Raw genomic sequence first — 21,073 nt, 5'->3', positions numbered from 1 at the left:
TTAGATGTATCTAAAAAGTAAAAAATTTGTAAAAAAATATTTTTAAAAATTAATAAATACATAAAAATACAAAAATGTACTGAATTCTTGTATTTTTTTTTTGTATTTTTGGTATTTGGTGAAATTTTAAAAGATTTTTTTTTTCATTTTTTTTTTTTACTTTTTAGGTGTATTTATGTTAAGTGTGTCTAAAAAGTAAAAAAATTTCTTAAAATATTAAAAAATTCAGTAAAAACAAAAAAACACGGAAAATAAGAAAGTAGAATTTTCTGAAAACTATTTTCGGAAAAATGGATTGATTTTCAATTATTCCCCAAATAAAAATGAAATTGATAAAAAAATAAAAAGTGTAATTTAACAATTTATTTCCCAACCGAGTGTTTGTAGGTTTTCAAAAAATAAAATAAAATAACCTAGCATTTGTTGCTGAAGTTATTCATCCACCTTGTTTATGTTTTTAATGTGGGGACAACATTTTCTTAGTTTGACTGTTTTAAATTGTAGATATGCTCCGAGGCCTGTTTCTTCCTGTTGTGGTCATTATTGCAATTACATTGTGCCCTTAGATTAATAATAATAAAGAGAGAGAATCAACCAAAGACTGAAAGATTTTGGATGACAAAGCTCTCAAGTCTGCAAGATGTTCTTATGCCGACATTAAGAACATTACCAAGAAAAATAGAGCAAGGTGCCTATGGAACAATGTACAGGGCAAATCTATCCAATGATGTTCATGTCGCAGTCAAAATCCTCAACAATGTCAAGGGAAATGGGGATGAGTTCACCAATGAAGTGGGAACAATAGGTAAAATCCACTACATCAATGTTGTACGTTTGGTCGGATATTATGCAAATGCATTTAAAAGAGCTCTTGTTTACGAATTCTTACCAAACCATTCCCTAGAAAAGTTCGTATCATCTAAACACAAAAAGAATTCACTAGGTTGGGAGAAGCTGCAAGATATTGCTCTTGGCATAGCTGAAGGAATTGACTATCTTCACCGAAAGGTTGCAATCAATGAATACTTCACTTCAACGTTAAACCTCATAACATCTTGTTGGACCAGAATTTTAATCCAAAGATCTCTGATTTTGGCCTAACAAAGTTGTGTTCAAAGGAACGAAGTGGTGTATCCATGACTGCTGCAACGGGGGCACAGTCAGCTATATTGCACCCAAAGTGCTCTCTCGAAATTTCAGAAAGGTGTCATGCAAATCAGATGTCTACATTTTTAGAATGCTACTGCTAGAAATGGTTGGAGTGAGGAACAATAAGGTAACACAAAACACAAGTGCAGTGTACTTCCCTGAATGGGTTTACAACCGTTTGGATCATGGAGAAGATCTAGAAATCTAGATTGACGAAGATACAGATGCACGGATTGTTAAAAAAAAAAAAAAAACACTAACTATTATCAGACTGTCGTGTATACATTGGTATCCTGCGGACCGACCATTGATGAAAGTTGTGGTGCAAATGTTGGTAGGAGATGCACGTAGTCTGACCATGCCTTACAATCCATTTGACTCTACAAATCCAAAGACGACAAGGGGAAAAATGAGTGGAAGACCATTAAACAACGAGTTGGAAGTATTTTTGAATCTGATTTGTTGTCTTTTTTATGCCAGTAGCTGCATAACGTCAATGGTCGTTCTGTAGTAAATATTTGCTTTGTTTTGATAGGTCTACAATAGATATGGAGAACTTTGAATTATTTATAAAAGATGGGTATAATGTACAATTAATATAAGAAATAAATAAAACTCCAATGTCATGTGTGGAGCTTTGTTTTTAATGCTATTGAGAGGCCATTAGAGCATTTCTGAATTAATTAGCATTCAACAAACTATAAGAATTAGGTATGTGTTCATCACTTGGCTACTTAAAAATTAGGTATGTGTTCTTTTTTTATTTTTTATGGGAATTAGGCATGTGTCCTTAGGTGGTTAAACATTCCAAATTGTGCTATATCCAAACTTCGTTTAATATTTTTTCATTGAAATTTTATTTTGAAGGATAGAATAATGGAATCGCAACTATGAACTTATGTGCTTTTGCAAGTTGGGGCTTCTTATTTTTGGTTGCCACCATTTCGGGGGAAGTAAAAACCTAAAGTGTTCCCATATTTTTTTTCTTTCAATGAGTGGCAAGACTTTCTTGAACAAACGACAGGAATGCTTCATGATCTAAACCCCACGAGTAATAATCTATCTCCAGCAGGCCACACAAGAAAACAAAACGAATTGACAAACTACCCATAAGCCTCATGGCCTTGTTTCATTTTGGAAGATATAAAAGGCTAGATTGGAGATTATATACTGTGGACTCCATATATTTTGTATTTGTAATTTTTTTTGAAAGATGATATATAATATACAACTGGATTGTATATTTCCCAAAATAGGTGGATATACAATACCCACTCCCCCTATTATATCATATCCCATCAGATGGGATAAAAACTAAAAATACAATTTTCCCCTTTTACAATGGAAAATTTGATTATGTGTATATATGAACTTTACAATGAGAAATTTGATTGTGTATATGAGAAATCCAATTGTATATGACCGAAAAAAAGAATAATAGATGAGTGCCCCCGGGTGCCCCCGGGTGGACGAACCACTGCCGGAAACTCTTCTTTGAGAGATATACTGACTTGATCGTCGGAGTGCCCCCGGGTGGACGAACCACTGCCAGAAACTCTTCTTTTTGTTGCAGGTCAGCCAGGTGCCATCTATTCTGTTGGTGCTCTCCAACTGGTTACTAAGCGGGCAGTGTGGTCAGAAAATCACCCACACAATTTGGCGTCGTCTGTGGGAAAGAAAGAATAATAGATGGCCAATAAAAGAAAGAAAAATAGATGGCCAATGAAAGAAAGAAGAATAGACGGCCAATGACGGACAGACGGATCATGTTGGAGACAACGCTTCTGCTGGGAGTGGGAGACCTATCAACCTCGACGTTGAAGGGGACGACTGCAACACAGAAACTCGTGACCAAAGTCACGGAGTGAAAGACACCGGCTAGAAAGGTGACGCACCAAAGACAATAGATCGAAGCGGGTACTACAACGAAGATGACTTCCAGGTATGGAAGGATAGATACGTGCGGAGGAACGAAGACCCTTCCAGAAGGGATGCAAAGACAGGGGGCATGAGCGCTCCCAAGGAGATAACATTCAAGTATAGAAGAACTCATCCTAAGTGAGCAAATCCCGGATTCCAGATCCTGGATCCTAGAAGACATGATCTCGGCCTAAATGAGTAGGTCCAAGAAGAGAAGAGCTCAACCTGAGTGAGCAGATCCAAGATTCTAGCAAACAAGATGTCGGCACTTAAGTCCGAGAAGAGAAGAGCTCAGTGAGCAGATCTCAGATCCCAGAAGATAAAGAAAGAAAACACACAAGGTTGGACTGCAGTTGGCCAGGTTGAAGACCTTTTATAAGATTCGCAAAGGAGTATGTGGAAGCCATGCAGGGGGCAGAGAGAAGAAGAATATGTTTACCACTTGTTGAAATTTGCAGCAATTTACAAGTTGGTTAAACCGATATGATGTTTACCACTTGTTGAAATTTGTAGCAATTTACAAGTTGGTTAAACCGATATGATGTTTACCACTTGTTGAAATTTGTAGCAATTTACAAGTTGGTTAAACCGATATCATGTTTACCACTTGTTAAAATTTGTAGCAATTTACAAGTTTGTTAAACCGATATGATGTTTACCACTTGTTAAAATTTGTAGCAATTTACAAGTTGGTTAAACCGATATCATGTTTACCACTTGTTGAAATTCGTAGCAATTTACAAGTTGGTTAAACCGATATGATGTTTAACACTTGTTGAAATTTGTAGCAATTTACAAGTTGGTTAAACCGATATGATGTTTAACACTTGTTGAAATTTGTAGCAATTTACAAGTTGGTTAAACCGATATGATGTTTAACACTTGTTGAAATTCTGTGTGAATTTACAAGTTGAAGTTAAACCGAGATGATATTTAACACTTGTTGAAATTCTGTGTGAATTTACAAGTTGAAGTTAAACCGAGATGATACTTAACACTTGTTGAAATTCTGTGTGAATTTACAAGTTAAAGTTAAACCGAGATGATATTTAACACTTGTTGAAATTCTGTGTGAATTTACAAGTTAAAGTTAAACCGAGATGATGTTTAACACTTGTTGAAATTCTGTGTGAATTTACAAGTTGAAGTTAAACCGAGATGATACTTAACACTTGTTGAAATTCTGTGTGAATTTACAAGTTGAAGTTAAACCGAGATAATGTTTAACACTTGTTGAAATTCTGTATGAATTTACAAGTTGAAGTTAAACCGAGATAATGTTTAACACTTGTTGAAATTCTGTATGAATTTACAAGTTGAAGTTAAACCGAGATGATGTTTAACACTTGTTGAAATTCTGTGTGAATTTACAAGTTGAAGTTAAACCGAGGTCATATTTAGCACTTGTTGAAATTCTGTGTGAATTTACAAGTTAAAGTTAAACCAATGTGATATTCAACACTTGTTGAAATTCTGTGTGAATTTACAAGTTGAAGTTAAACCGAGGTCGTATCGGAAGAAGATTGGTTTAAACACTTGTTGAAATTCTGTGTGAATTTACAAGTTATAGTTAAACCGAGGTCGTATCGAAAGAAAGATGGTTTAACACTTGTTGAAATTTTGAAAAAAATTTACAAGCAGAAGTTAGCCGAGGTTATGATAAAGGATGATGGTTAAAACACTTGTTGAAATTTTTGAGAAAAAATTTACAAGTTAAAGTCAAGCTCAAGCAATATTTGCGAACTTGCCGAGACTACCAGGTTATCAAAACTTGAAATATGGAAAACTGAAGTCTTGATAGAAGACATTGAGAAAGTAACAAGCCCTAAGCAACACTTGTGAAAATATTTGTTACAATATTTTCAAGTGTTAGGACCAGGCCAAGATGAGCAAGATTAGAAGTTGTGACAGAGGTATTTTACCCGAAGAGATTGCAAAGTCAATGTGTACTTTGAAGACATGCAAATCATTCTAAGTGTAGAATATACAAGAGCCGAAAAAAGAAGACATTCGTTCAAAGAAGAAATTAGAGAAATGCATTTAAAGAAGAAAGAAGGCACTTCGGCCTGAATATTGAAAAATAAATTATTCAGACTACAAAAATGACACGTCGGCCGGATTAAAAGCATACAAAGAAGGACAACGTACAGGGTACAAGGTAAAAGGAGTAAAAGAAGGAAACAAAACTACTCGGCATCAATGGCAGGATATAGAAGACAGTTAGGAAGATTTCTCAGCTGCCTTCTCGGCCTCGAGCTCAGCATCGATCTCCCGAAGAGTTTGATCAAAGCTCTTATCGGCGATTGGCATCTCGGAGTTTGAAGGCAAGGATTGAAAGCAAGAATCTGGAAAAAGACACAGAAAACAGAAACAAGAATGTAATTCATAATCAAGAATGGTGATGAAGTTATCAGGAAATCAAGATAAAAAGATTGCACAAGTATGTCAAGCCAAGAACAGTGGCAGAAATCAACAGATGTGTGAACAGTGTGTATTCAAGAAGATGATTTGGAAACAACGGGTAAAACAGCAATGGTGATTAACAATGAAGCAGAGTTTCTTGGAAAGCAACAAGAAATAAAACCAGGAGGAACAGTGGCTTACCAGAAAGAGGGAAACCGGAATGAGAATTGCCGAAGTCTGACGACGGATGCGAAAATGACAAAATGACGTAAGCTTCACCGCAGGAGAGGAACGAAAACAGTTGCAGAGCTTGAAAGCTTGGAACAACGACGGATTTAAGAAAAAGAGCTAGAAAGAGAAAAAGCCAGAGGATTGAATGAAAAAAGAAAAAAATCAAAGTCAAGAAGATGACAAAGTTCAAGAATAAAGCCAAGTGCACAGGCACTAAGTAAGTATGTGAAGAACAAGAAAGTAATGACCCAGACACGATGCTAGCAACAAAAAGCGGATATGGCAAGAACAGTGTCAGGCGTTCAAACAATTCAAAACTTGAAAACAGACGAAAATAGAAGACAACAGAGAGCAAGTAAACGGATTCAGAAGAGTTATGAAAGATTGAGCTTAATAAAAGAGTTTATGAACCTACCAAGAGAAATGAACGCCGATATGAAGATCGCCGGAGTCAAATAGATGACTGGAAGTCGGGAACCCACCGAAGAATGTGAGTGGACCAGTTGCAAAGCTCTTGGAGTTTACGAATTAATGGAACAAGAACCTCGGCTAGGAGGTGTGATCTCAAGCAGCTTGGAAAGCATGAAGCTTGATACTTGACAGAAGTGGACAGTAAAGTCCAGGGAACTTTGAGGTCGGCAAGTTTGATCTCGGACAGAAGGGCACAGATGAACAAACAGTGTAGGTTCCATCACTTCAGAATGTCGAGGTAATAGAACCTAGGGGCAGTTGTGGGGATATATTTTCTGAGTACCAACACGTGGCCAAGGTGACGCCGACGTGTCAGTCGAGGTGCCACGTGTCCTGGTTGTTATGCCGAGGTCATCTCGGATAGGCCGAGGTTACCTCCAAAGATATCGGAATCCGAGACAAGCGGATGAGGGGCAAGAGTCCTAGAATGAGAGAAGACTTTAGTTTGTATTAAGATAAGACTCTTAGAGAGTTTATCCTAATCTTACTAGGAGTCCAAGATTAGCAGTAATCCTGAGTCCATAGAAGTTAGGCTTCTATTGGGACTAGGTTTATGTTGGCTATAAAATAGAGGCACCCCCAGGGGTCTAAGGTATGCTTTTGATACTCAAGCTTGTGAGTTTAGCACTTGATTTATCTTTGAGAGATATACTAACTTGATCGTCGGAGTGCCCCCGGGTGGACGAACCACCGTTGGAAACTCTTCTTTCTGTTGCAGATCAGCCAGGTGCCATTTATTCTGTCGGTGCTCTCCAGCTGGTTACTAAGCGGGCAGTGTGGTAAGAAAATCACCCACACATTTATGAATTTTATTTTTAAATTTTTATTGCTGAATTTTTTATATAAACAATATATATTTATATAAACAAAAATGTTATTTCCATTTTGAGATTCAAAGTTTTAATTTAATTTTTTTAATTTTAAATATAAAAAATATAGTTATAATTATAATAATTTAATTGGTTTTGAATTTTCAAAGTTCTAATTTAAAAAATATTTACCAATTTAAGAATTAAATAAATAAGTGGGCCAAATAAACTATGATATGTATTTTATTTTATTTTATTTTTAAATTTTCCAATTAAACTATAATATGTATTTTTTATTTGTAAGAATTTAGAATACACAATTAAATTTAGAAAACTAATTTTAAAAATGTTAAAACTTAATTGATTCTAAATTATTTTTCTTAAATATTTTTAAAAAATTTATATTATTATTTAATTTTTTATTATGTTGTTGGTTAATTGATTATTTTTATTTAATATATATATATATTGGCAAATGATTGGATGTAATGGATATACATATATATTGCCTGTTGATGGGTATAGGGACAAAATAGACATTAATGTATGTTGCTTGCTTATATCCCATAATTCTTTTTGCCAAACAAACATAGATAATTAATAAAAATAAAAATAAAAATAAAAAAACACCCAGTACTATATCCTGAACTCAACAAATATGAGCATGGGATATGTTATCTAATCCATATATCATATTCATTGCATATACTGAGTAAATCATAGGGTATATTATATCCTTCATTTTACATTCTGACAATCAAACAAGGCCTATATTCCTATACTTATACACATTCAAAATGAGAACCATCAAGTTAAGTAATCCAACGCCACTCAAAAGCATACCTGGAACCGTTCAATCAAAGTCATTTGATTTTTTTGCTAGATTATGTTGATTGAAAACTAGTGAGAGCTAAAACACAGAATTTGATATATGAGCTATATTACATGGACTCGAATATGAGTGTCAGGTGCTGGTATGTATCTAGATGTCGAAGTCACCAAACCATAAATTTAAGGGCACGCAGCCTCAGCAAAAAAAAAATGTCATATTTTTATATTTTTAATCAATTATGTGAGATAAAATTGTGCTATATGTAACTTATAGTACCAAAAACACATTTATAGCAATTATACAACAATATGTATATATATATATATATATATTAATAGTGTTATATGCAATTATATAAGAAGCATCTGTTAAAAAGTATCCGACCCTTGTCCGAGTGTCGAATGTCCAATACAAGTATTTGATTTATTTTGAACAGTCCGTATAACATAGTATACGAGAGTGTCAACGTTGCCCCTGAATTAATATTGCTTGGTGCAATGTACCTAACGTGCACTTACATCTATTGCTAAGGAAGCCATACAAGCGCCTGATAGAATGGGCAATTGTGTAGGGTCTAAGTCATTTCCATGATTCTCAGTCGGCATAGCTTGTGAATATATAAAAGGTTTGGGAGGCATCTGAAGGAATTCAATACTTCCTTGGAGGATCTCTACAACTTCATGACAGGCTGGTTACTAGGCTTCATTTGTATGCATCATAAAGCTATTACCATCATCTTCTTTACCATCTCCCTCTCCTCCTCCGTCGTCTCTTCCATTTCTATATGCTTTCCATCTGATAATTGGTCATAAACCCAAAAAGGGAAAAAAATTTGGCTTGAATTAGCTGATGCATTCCAATTCCTTCTCTTGCCTGCTATTTCTATCAACAACATTCCGAAACTATAAACATCAGTTTTATATGAAACACCTCCAATATTTTTGTAAAACAACTCTGGGGTCATGTAACCCATGGTTCCTCTTGCTGCAATGAGAGGTACAATACTGTCATCTGTTGGATACAATTTTGCAAGCCCAAAGTCAGAAACTTTTGGAGTGAAATTCTCATGAAGAAGAATGTTGTGAGGCTTTATATCAAAATATAGGATCTGCATATCACAACCTTGATGCAAATAATCAATCACACGTGCCACTCCAAGAGAGATTTCATACATTTGCTTACAACTTAAGGAAGATTTTTATTTCCCATAAAAGATGTACTTCTCGAGAGACCCATTAGGCATGAAGTCATAAACAAGAGCACTCTTAGATCTCTCGGCACAAAATCCAATTAGTTGAACCACATTGACATGATGAATCCTTCCTATAGTGGCAACTTCATTGATGAATTCTTGCCCATCAACTTTAGGCTTACTCAACATCTTAACTGCCACAAGAGTGCCACTTCGAAACTTTCCTTTATATACAGAACCATAGCCTCCTTCCCTTAACTTGTCCCTAAAACCTTCAGTCATTTTCTTAATATCTGAGTATGAGTGCCTAATCGGCATGAGATTATTCTGACTTTGTAGGAAACCTTCAATGCTATCAAACATTGATAAATGCCTTCTCCTAAACTTATAGATTAAAAATCCAAACACACATGGTGCACATAAAATCCTTGTTGCTAGGATGAATATTACTCCTGTGTAGGTAGACAAAGAAGAAGTAATAAGATAATGTTCTTTTATCCTTCCATTATTGCAAGAAATTATGTTCAAGTTTTCTTTTATACTGTTGCATTTCATTTTATACTATCTTCTTTTGTATTAGGGGCCATTTCCTTCGTATTACAAGATAACATTTCACAGTGTTCACTAAATAGAATAAATACTAAATCTAACATGTCATAACTACGAATATTAAATATAGCAAGTCATACCTAAGACAATCAGCTACGGCAAGAATGAAGCTGTAAGAAAAATGAACAAAAAATTCAGAAATGTGACTAAGGCAGATAAAAAGAAGAAAAAAATAAAAAAGGTGATAACAAGAGCAAGTAAACATAACAAAGCATTCAATAAGTTATATCAATCATTCTATCAAGTGATTGAAGGCATCTTTGGAGAGCAATGACAAATGCAACTATTTTCCAACCACTCTGAACATCTTATGTCGGAACTACTAGCATGACAATGAGACAAACATAAGAACTTTTTGTTTTGTCAAACAAATATTTGAGTAGAATTTTTAACAAAACATAGGCGAATCACATCCAATGGCAAAGAAAACACATTCTAGGAGGGAGGTATGCCAATATTTAGAGAGTAGAACTTGGCAAGATATGAATTTAGGACCCTTCGTAAAATGTTTTCTCTACCATTTATGGACCTATTTGGTACATCTTTTCTAAGTTAAAAGTTGATCAAGAAAACAGAAAATAAAACCATCCATTCTCTTTCTTCCAGGTAATCAGCTTTTTTCGCTTATTTAAATTATTTATACCTCATAAGCTATGAGTAAAAGTGCTAGCACATAAATTTGAACCAAATTTATAATAATTGAATGGGATGATAAGACTCTAAAATTTAAATACTTTACAAGTAAATGACATGTGGAGTCTACCAAGAAGACGACACGTTCAATCAAATGACAACACATACAGAGCCTACGGTGAAAAAGCTATAGGATACCACATCTAAAAATGACCAGTGTGATCAATGAAATATACGATGATGTCTAGTAACGTCAATATTTGTAACAACCCCAACATGCATATCATTATTGTATTTCTATTATTATGTGAAATTTGAGTGTTTAAATGTGTGTGCTATGAGTTTAATTTGTATACATCTGCTTGAGTTATGGAGTATATGTTAGAACACTTGTTTTGAATCAGAAATTGAAGGCCTAAATGAATTCAGAAACCAAAATTGACAAGTTGAATAGGATAATTTGAATATTTAGAACCTTTTTGGAAGTTTAATTAAAATTTAATTCAGATTAAAATTAATTAGGCAAAATCAATTAGAATTAAGTGGAATTAATTAGTCTTAAGCTTAATTAATCAACTTAAGCTAATCTTTGATATATATATGTTATAACAGAATAGAATTTAGTTCATTATAATCAACATAGTGCTCAAATTTTATAGTGAGAAGAAGAGAGCTAGTTCTAGAGTGAGAGAGGAGGAATTGTGAAGAGAATTGTAGGAGAGCTCAAGATTTGTGTTAGAATTCTTCAAATTCAAGCTCTAGGTATGTATTTAACCTCTAATTCTGGTACTTAACTCGACTAAGAAGTGTATTCATGATGAGAATTAAGATTATAGAAGGAATTTGAAGGAACTTAAAGATAATGAAAATTGGCTTAGAATGGTCATGCATGCATATTTCCATCGTGTTTTACTATTTTGAGCATGAGTTTTGGTGTTCTTTTTGAGTTTGGGAGTTGAATTTTACATGCATCAAAGAATTACAAGTTTTAAATGTTTAATTTCAAGTTTTGAAAGTTTTGGAAAGAGTTTGAAAACAATTTCACACATGCATGAAGTATTTCAGTTCAAATTTGTCAAATTCATAGAGTTTTGAGTCTATAGTTTCAAATTGGTTCTATAACCATGTTTTTCAGAGTGTTTTCTTGCGTTTGGACCAGCCATGCAAACCTATGACTTATAGACTTATGTTTTGAAACTCAAAATTCTATTTTGAAAACCCAGAATTCGACCTCATTGCTCGAGCAATGAAGTTACCACTCGAGCGCACTTTGTGATTATCCAGTAGTTTTGTAGAGTTTTGCAGACCGCTCGAGCGACCAAGAGTCCACTCGAGTGAACCCGGTTTTCATTACACTTGGCTCGAGTGACCATCGAACCTAGATTTCTAACATCCAAAACTTTTACAGGCTGACCACACTGCTCGAGCCTGTTTTCAGCACCTTTTTTAATACACTTTCATGTGCATATTTTCACTTCCATGTCCTTTTAAGCATTCATAGGCATTGTTTACGTTTCATTAAAGAGGGAATAAGCTAGAAACCATTTACGAAATTGAGTTAAGATAGAATGCTTGTTTGAATATTGTGTTTCAATGCGTATTTGTTATGTGTTTTGTGTTGGTTGGTCAACCGAAGCCTAATGTTTGTTCAAGTCCACTGTGAGTAATATCTCTATAAAGATATGTTCAGATGTATTTGACTTGTTCAAGAATGAAATTTTGAAATCTTATTTTGTTTATCTATTAATGAATGTCCTTTTTGAAAATGTATTCGTGACATCCTTTAGTGAGGCCCTTGCCTGGGAGACACAATACCACGGCCCTTTGATTATTGGAATTACAGAGATCTATGATGTTAGACCCAAGTGGTCCCTTTGCTAGACCTTTATTGTCCCATTGATAGACGTCGACCTTGATGGTCCTTTTGCTTAGACCTTGATGGTCCCTTTGATTTAGGCCTTTTGGTCCCTTTGTTACTCTATTGGATGTTACCACATATGATGTTTTGATATTGGTTTTCGTTAAGGTAAATGTTCTGTTTGAATTTGATATATGATTTGTTTGGAAATATAAGACATGTTTTGAATTATGTTCATGCATTAACCTCTTTATTTTGGTATTATTCACTAGGCTTTAGCTCACCCCTCTATCTTATATATATGTAGGTGAGCATTTGGAGGATCAGACATAGAGTAGCTTTGGGAGTCCACCCTCTTTTGTGAAGTCAGTTGTGAAGTGCCTCCGCGATGGGGCGACTGCTTGATCTCGAGTGGAGACAAGCTTTAGAAAAACCTTTTGTTCTTTTGTTAAGTTTTTGATTTTGTTATGTGATAAATGAGTTTGTATGTATGACAATTAAAGTTCAAACTATTTGTGTGTAATATAAATTTGGGATGTAATGTAACGGTTATTGAAGGTTTTCATGTAAGTACAACTTAATGGACTTGTTTTATTTATGTTGATTGTTTCCGCTAAGCCCCGCTTATTATTTATTTATTGATTTGTCTTTGAAGCCATAGGTAATCTATGATTACTAGCCGGTCATGACCTTAACCTTTAGGGGCATGTTTGGGTCATGACAATGTTACTCAAGATATTCAACTGACACATGGAGCCTACAATACACTCAATCAAAGGATGACACCCGTAGAGCCTACAATAAGAAAACTATAGGGGATAAAGTCTAGGAGATCAACATGGTCAACCAAATTTGTTATGATAACATTACATTTGAATTCAAACAGCATTATCATACAATTTGAAATTCAAAATGGAGATAAGATTCCCTTATCACGTAGATGCCATAAATATGAGTAGTATCACACAAGAGAGATAAGGAGAGATCGAAAAACTACAAGCAAGAAGAAAATGCTAGAGAAACAAAGCAATTAGAAAGAAGAAGAGAGATCGGAAGAATTCAAAAGCTGTTGTGAAGAGCAACTAACTTTAGTACTCAACACTAAACGCACTAGCATGCAATACAATGGCAAGCTATAAGTAAACAATTCCAAACCCAACATTTGTATTTCATGTATCTAGGGGTTCTAAATCTGCAAAATTTTAATAAAATAATTCTTTTCTTTGAATCTTCCTTTGTAAAATTTCTTGTTCACTTCATTATTCAGAAGTCTCACTTGTTTAAAGTGTGTAATTAACGATTTTGCAATTAGAAAGAAGAAGAGAGTTCGGGTGAATTCAGAAGTTGTTGTGAAGAGCAACTAAGTTTAGTACTCAACACTAAACGCACTAGCACGCAATACAATGGCAAGTTATAGGTAAAGGATTCCAAACCCAACATTAGTATTTCATGTGTCCACGGGTTGTTCTAAATCCCCAAAATCTTAATAAAATAATTGTTTTCTTTGAATCTTCATTAAATCCCTCTTGATCCTGAGGCCCGACCCGTCAAGTAGAAGTTGCGGAGAATATGCCCGGATTGGGCTTTGAAGATTAAGGAGAAGGTCACCAAGCAAATGGACACAGGGTTCTTGCTAGTATCTGAGTATCCAACTTGGTTGGCCAACATTGTTCCGGTGCCAAAGAAAGACGGCAGAATTCAGGTGTGTGTGGATTTCAAAGATTTCAACAGAGCCAGTTCGAAGGACGACTTTCCTCTGCCACACATCGATGAACTGGTGGACTTCACTGCAGGCTATACGTTGCTCTCCTTCGTGGATGGATTTTTTGGGTATAACCAGATTCTGATGGCACCCAAGGACAGAGAGAAAACTGCTTTCACTACGCCATGGGGAACCTACTGTTATAGGGTGATGCCGTTTGGACTGAAGAATGCTGGGGCTACCTATCAATAGGCTGCAACCACAATTCTGCATGATATGATCCACAAAGAAGTCGAAGTGTATACGGACGACATGATTGTCAAGTCCAAGGAAAGAGAGGGCCACTACACCGCCTTAAAGAAATTCTTCCAACAGATTAGATAATACAGATTGAGGTTGACTCCACAGAAGTGTACTTTTGGCATAACAGCAGGGAAAATGCTGGGTTTCTTGATCACATAGAGGGGCATCGAGGTAGATCCTTCCAAAATCAAGGCCATCCTAGAAATGCCACTACCAAGGACTGAAAAGGAGGTGCGAGGCTTTCTAGGTAAAGTGCAATTCATAAGACGGTTTATTTCAAAATTAACCTTGACTTGTGAACCACTATTTGGTCTCCTGAAGAAAGGAAATAAATTCCAATGGGATGACCGATGTCAATCACTTTCGAACAGATCAAGCAGTACCTACAAAACCTGCATGTGTTGTCGCCACTAGAGTCGGGGAAGCCCTTGATTTTGTATCTGTCTGTAACGGACACAACGATGGGATGCATGCTCGCTCAAGAACCTGAAGATAGGGTGGAGAAAGCCATCAACTAGTTGAGCAAGAAAATGCTGGACTATGAGACCCGTTACACCCCGCTGTATGGGCTACCAAGAAGTTGAGGCACTACTTGTTAGCTCACTCTGTAATTCTAGTTTCGAGATTAGATCCCATCAAATATCTCTTTGAGAAACCAGTGCTTACGGGTAAGCTAGCCCATTGGTTGCTTCTCCTCTCTGAATTTGACCTGAAATATGTCACTCGCAAGTCTGTCAATGGGAGAGCGATAGCTGAGTTCCTGGTGGATCACCCAGTGGAAGGAGATGAAGCGGTAGAATATCTATTCCTAGATGAAGCTATTCTGCAAATCGAGGAAGAGATGTGGACAATGTACTTTGACGAAGCATCTAATCAATACAGTTATGGGATAGGGGTGTTGCTCATAGCACCTGACAATTCCCATATACCCTTAGCCTTCAAACTTCGATTCAAGATATCCAGCAACGAAGTAGAATACGAGGCGTGTATCGCTGGTTTGGAAGCCGCCCTGGAACTAGGGGCAAAAAGGTTAGACGTCATCGGGGACTCGAACCTAGCTGTGTATCAAGAAAATGGAGACTGGAAGGTCAAAGAAGAAAAGAGGAAGATCTATCACCAAGCCTTGGACGTTCTGACTCCTAGGTTTGAGAAACTAACCTTCACGCATTTACTAAGAGAGAACAACAGGTTTGCTAACGCTTTATCAACTCTATCTTCTATGATAGACATCCTGTTGGGAGTCCGGATGCGTCTAGTCATCATTGAGCAGAGATATGCACCGGCCTACGAGACTATCGCCGCAATAGATGAAGTGCAAGATCAAAACCCTTGGTTCTATGATATCTGGAACTTCTTGGAAAAAGAGGTTTATCCACCAAGGGTGAATGCCAAAGATAAAAGGGCAATACGGCAAATGGCCGTTCAATTTATCATCAGTGGGGTAAGTTGTATAAAAGAGGTCATCTGAGAATGCACAAGTTGTGCATCGATGCAGAAGAATCGAAGTGCCTAATGGAGGCCATCCATGGGGCAGAGTGTGGGGCACACATGAGCAGGGTAATGTTAGCCCGAAAGATTCTCAGTCAAGGTTACTACTGGTCTACTATGGAAGAGGATTGTATCGGTTTTGTCCGGCGATGCCACAAATGCCAAATCCATGTAAATCGCATGAATATCCCGCCGTCGAAGCTGTACAACATGACTTCACCATGGCCTTTCTCACTCTGGGGAATTGAATTCATTGGGGCAGTTACACCGAAAGGGTCAAATGGGCACGAGTACATTTTGGTAGCAATTGACTATTTTACAAAGTGGGTGGAAGCTCAGTCTTATGCAGTGTTGAAAGCAGCACATGTGGCTAAGTTCATCCGAAACAACATCATTTGTCGTTATAGAGTCCCGAATGAGATCATTTCAAACAATGGCTCTCATTTCAAGAAAGAAGTGATCGACTTGTTGGAAAAATACAATGTGGCTTTTCATAAGTCATCTACATATCGGCCGCAAACCAACGAAGCTGTTGAGACTGCCAACAAGAACATCAAGCACATTTTGCAGAAAATGGTTGAGACCTACAGGGACTGGCCAGACAAATTGCCATTTGCTCTTCGGGGCTACAGAACTTCAATTTGGGCATTTACTGGGGCAACTCTGTACTCTCTTGTTTATGGGATGGAAGTTGTTCTGCCAATTGAAATAGAGGTTCTGTCGCTGCGAGTTATAGCTAAGTGCCAGATAGCAGAAGTGGACTGGCAGCAGAGCAAGTTGGAAGAACTGATGTTGTTTGATGAGAGAAGGCTGAAAGCACTATGCCATGTTCAAGGATATCAACGCAGGATTGCCAGGGCTTTTAACAAGAAAGTTAAGTCCCGGAATCTCAAAGAAAGGGATTTGGCGCTGAAAGACAACCGAGCTCACATCCATGACCCAAAGGACAAGTTCAGACTCAATTGGACTGGTCCTTATATCATCAAAACTATCTAGTCGGGTGGAGCTGTTATTCTCATGGAACTAGATGGCCTAGAATTTTCCCAACCGATCAATATGGACAAGTTAAAGAAATATTACCCCTGAGAGGCTCGCTAGGTCGAAAACCAGGAAGGGCGACCTAGGCAAAAGTTAGAGCACAAAAATTGGAAAAAAGAAAAACTAAGTTCGCAAGGTTGAAAACCCAGAAAGGGCGGCCTTGGAAAAAGTTAGAGCGTAAAAAGAGAGAGTTAATACTCGAGCGAACCTGAACCGAACTACGTAAAGCCTAATTCCCATCTTCGGGATACGTAGGCAACTTCATTCTAAAGCTCGGCAGTAAACACCTCCAAATCAACTGTGTCCATATGTTGATCAGGTCATCTTTGTCTATTATCTGAAAGTTTAGTTTTGATCCTCACTCTGAGAGAAAAGCTGACTACAATACTGAGCAAGGCCATTCAAATAAAGGGCAATTTTCCATTTTTGGATTCAGGGTTTGTGCATCTCGAAGATTGATTCCATGTGTGTCAAGTTGTGATCCTTGTCGAAAATGGTTTTGAAAAGTTTTAAAAAAAGTTAATTTTTGTTCAAATTAACCCTTTACAACTTAGACCATTTTTAGACCAAAAGAAAAATTCTCAGTGCTCACAACTTCACTTTTATTGATTTCAATACAAAGTTCTCTAACTCTCGATACAAATCAAAACTGCTTTTATTACATTTATAAAACTTGAAAAGTAAGATCGAAGCAATAAATTTGGGCACAGTTGAGTCAGGTGTTCCTGCGTTCTCCGCTTATGCTTATGGAAGCTTCCGATGCCAGAGTGGGCCCGGATTGCATCTCATCTTCAAGCTAAGTCAGGCACTCAACAGAAAGTGCGCAGTTGAAACTAGGGGCATGAGCCAAAAGTTCTCTTGTCCTCCAAGCAGTGAGGTACCTAGCCAAATGCGAACCTCAGATTGGGAATGAAACCGGGTAATCTACCCCCTCCTCTAGGCAAGTCTGATCATGTCCAAATTGGTGCCTGAACCAGAACGGAAAGTAGAATACACAATGAGTTAGGCTGATTAACTCAATGCTAAGTTGCCGAGTCATGCTGTAGCTCATTTCGGTCAGATTAAACCAGGGGCAATGCCAAGCAATGTCAACAACAGACCTGTTGCACATCCAATGGCACCACCATCCCTTGTTCGAGAAATCCACTAGCCGTTGGCGAAAGAAATAGCCCCGGGCTGAATATGCAGGGAAAGAATCCACTACCTTCAACTTGTCCATGAGCCATATCTGGGGAGGGATGAAAGAAAAGAGAGATTAAAGAATAGAGAGATACGTCCTGAGAGAAAAAGTAAGAAAAGGGTTTTTAGAGAAAAATAGAGCATAAGTGTCGAGAGATGTGAGAAACACATATGAGAAAGGGTGGGAAAGATTACCTGAAGAAGTAATGGACTTCCGGTGAATTTGCTTATCTCTCGCCGATGAAAGGCGTCTAAGCCCATCAAAGTCTCGGCCAACACCAAACCGATGCAGCTCTTTCCCTCTTTCAAACCTTGGGCTACTTCAATTAGTCGAATGCTAGACCCGCCAAAACTAGGGGCAAGGAAGAAATGTGCTAGCATGCACAAACAAAGGGCGTGTTGCCGAAAACCCCACCAAAGAAGGTCGTCGCGGTTGCCAGCGTCAGAAAATTGATGGATCAAACTGAGAATGTCCATCTCATCATTGTGAACCAAGGAACGGGCCTCGTGTAGAGTAAGCCCACACATCCGTCCCAAAGCTTGGATGTGACCAAAACGGGGCTAAGGTAAGATTTCCTCATCGCGCCGGGACTCCATTAGCACTTGAAATTCTTCGATTGTCGGGCATAGCTCTTGTCTCCTGAAGCTAAAAACATGTGTAATTGGGTTCCAACATCTAACCGCGGCGTGTAGGAACGGAAAACAAAGCAGAGAATGACTCAGCGAGAATAGTGCATTTATGTCGAAACGCCAGAAATTCAGCTTTTCCAAGCCATCTAAAATTGCAACCTAATTCGAGAGTTTTTCGGCAAAGAATGGCTCCATTTTGTGAAGAATTTGCAGCTGAAATGAAGAAACTACGAAGCTCAACCTTTTGTAGAAGATAAGGCAGTAAGTGGAAGCCAGGTGTCAAACATTTTGGAGGACCTGCACATTGATAGTCGGCAAGGCTCATTGATGGCCAAAAAGGCATCATTAATGGCCGGCAAGAGGTTAGATGGCCGGCAGGCCACCCCTTATGGCCGGCATGTGGTCAGTATTCACCATTTATGGCCGGCAGCCTGCCTCTCATACCTGCTGTCCTCCTTTGTGAAGAATAATGTTGGATGCATGTGTTTTGCTCTGCTGTTTGTGTGTCTTGAGGTCTTGTGTTGAGTCCTTTTTGTTTATATTTTTAACAAGTTTATCGATTTGTATTTGTTGTTTATCGAGTTGTTTTGCTTATCGAGTTGTGTAGTGCATTGTTTGTATGTCAGTTGTTGGTCGGTTCATTACCTGATTCAGACTGTTGTGACAATACAAGTACTCGGTTTTCGTTGTCAAATTCAATCTCATTTTTCATGCAATGCTATGCTTATGACGCAAAATACAACACTCTTTCAAAAAAACAAAAAACTTGGTTTTCATTCTGATCATGGTTGTTTTTACAAAAGGCGCAGTATAAGTTTTTATGACACAATAAAACTTGTCCGAAGCTGTACAATGTGCTAACACTATAAACCAAAAAAACTAAGCAAAAATACAAAGATCAGCACCAGTCATCTCAAGACCTAGAGGCCCTCTTCGTCCTCTTCCTCGGATGAGGGGACTCTGGGGCATTATCTCCATTAGCGCCACTGTCTGGATCAGAATTAGAGTCTGAACCGGAGTCGTCTCCACTCTCTACCTCAGAGCCCTCCTTAACATCAGCATCAGTATCAACATCAGCATCAGCATCCCACTCTCAAAACCCGAGCTAGAATCATCATCTTCATTCTCTGATGACTCTGAATGCTGACTCGCTGCCTCCTCAGCGTCGCTAGCCTTAGCGTCATCATCATCTAGAATAGGCTCTAAAGGACCACTCTCAGCTCGAGTGCCCCTAGCTCAGCCTCGGTTGCGTGCTAGAACCTATCTCTCTCTCCCTGCTGCCGGAGGAGGCACTGCTGGTCCTGGTGCTGCTACTGCTGGCGCACCCGGTATGGGTGGGGCCTGAAAAGACAGTTGTCATATGTCAGCCACATTATGCGTAACAAATGCAAGTATGTGGAAGAATAAGTATATGTTGAAGTCAGGTACAGAGTATGAAATGCAATATGAAGGTGCAGTATTTCAGATGCAGTGTATCAGTGCAGTGTGGGGAAGTTCTCTTGTCAGTTTCAATGTGTCAGTGGAAATTTGATGACTGGAATGTAAGAAAACTGAAGAAATTACCTAAATGCCATGGAAGCCGAGCAGTGCCTCCCTCATCAATATCATGCCCTCAAATCATACTAGGAGCTCAAGCAGATCTTCGGTGTATCCTGGAGGTGCCTGTAAATGCATTGGGAAAAATTAATCTATAGAATAAACAAATATCAGAAAAAGATTGGAAAACTAAAAATGCAGTACATACCGGAGATGCATCTTGGGCTCTGGTGTATCTATGCCCAGCTACTCTGTGCTCAATCGGGATCTGATAGGCCTTCCCAGTATATCGCCAACATGTGAGTGCATTAGGCAGCTCTAGCCACCCGATCCCCTGCCTCACCTGGGAAGCCCATCTGCCACGAGCTCTGTTCGCCGAGGTCGCTCTGCGTCTCGCTCTCGCGGCAGGAGCTCTCACTCCCTTACCCCTGCAAACACTGGTTAGAGACGGCATCAAGTGTGTCTGGATAAAGGCTATGTAGTCGCCCTTTACACAGAAATACTCTGCCTCTAAGCCTACCATGAATTGGATCACCTCTTCGGCAGATAGCTTGTCTGTCGCTCTCATGGATGCTGGCAGTGCCATCGGTATAAACGGAGCAGGCAGGCCTATGGTTTAGCGCACGAAGCGCTCGCCTAGGAACCAGGCTCGGCAAATTGGGCCCTAAAGTAGAATGTGATAGCGGGAAATGCCCCAAGCCACACGATACTGGGCTCAAAGCCTTATCGGTATCGTGGCCTAGGGTTGCCATGTGATCTGAAATGGAAAGTGAATAGGTTATTAGTCGCTGTCAGTTGCTAGTGTGTGAATCAAAAAAGATGGCTGTGTTTCGAGCTACCTCGTGCGCTGCTACTGTGTCGAAATACTGACGGAAAAACATAAAGGGCTCACGAGTCCTACGGCGAAGCTGGCCGTCATATACCCAGGAAAAGGGGACCGTCAATGGAATCTCATCTACATGCTCTGGGACAAAAGTCGGAAGTATGCGCATACCCATAGCTGCAAAGAGAGTGCAGAGGTATGTAATCAATACAGTATAAACAGATGTAGAAAGTGCAAAGCAGAAAGCTCACAGTATGAACAGATGCA

The 21,073-nt window shown here is 38.1% G+C and overlaps 2 pseudogenes; one reads left to right on the top strand and one right to left on the bottom strand.

Annotated features, from left to right (window-relative positions):
* Positions 1 to 615: 615 nt before the first annotated feature.
* On the top strand, positions 616 to 1,101 carry LOC114313027 (rust resistance kinase Lr10 pseudogene; annotated as a pseudogene).
* A 7,193-nt stretch (positions 1,102 to 8,294) lies between these two features.
* LOC114313001 (rust resistance kinase Lr10-like) lies at positions 8,295 to 9,813 on the bottom strand (annotated as a pseudogene).
* Between the last annotated feature and the right edge of the window lie 11,260 nt (positions 9,814 to 21,073).

The sequence above is a fragment of the Camellia sinensis genome, chromosome 1 (genome assembly GCF_055761805.1).
Source record: "Camellia sinensis isolate YWXY chromosome 1, ASM5576180v1, whole genome shotgun sequence".
Taxonomy (NCBI): domain Eukaryota; kingdom Viridiplantae; phylum Streptophyta; class Magnoliopsida; order Ericales; family Theaceae; genus Camellia; species Camellia sinensis.
Note: the sequence above shows the minus strand (reverse complement) of the source record. Positions and strands in the feature narration are given on the sequence as shown.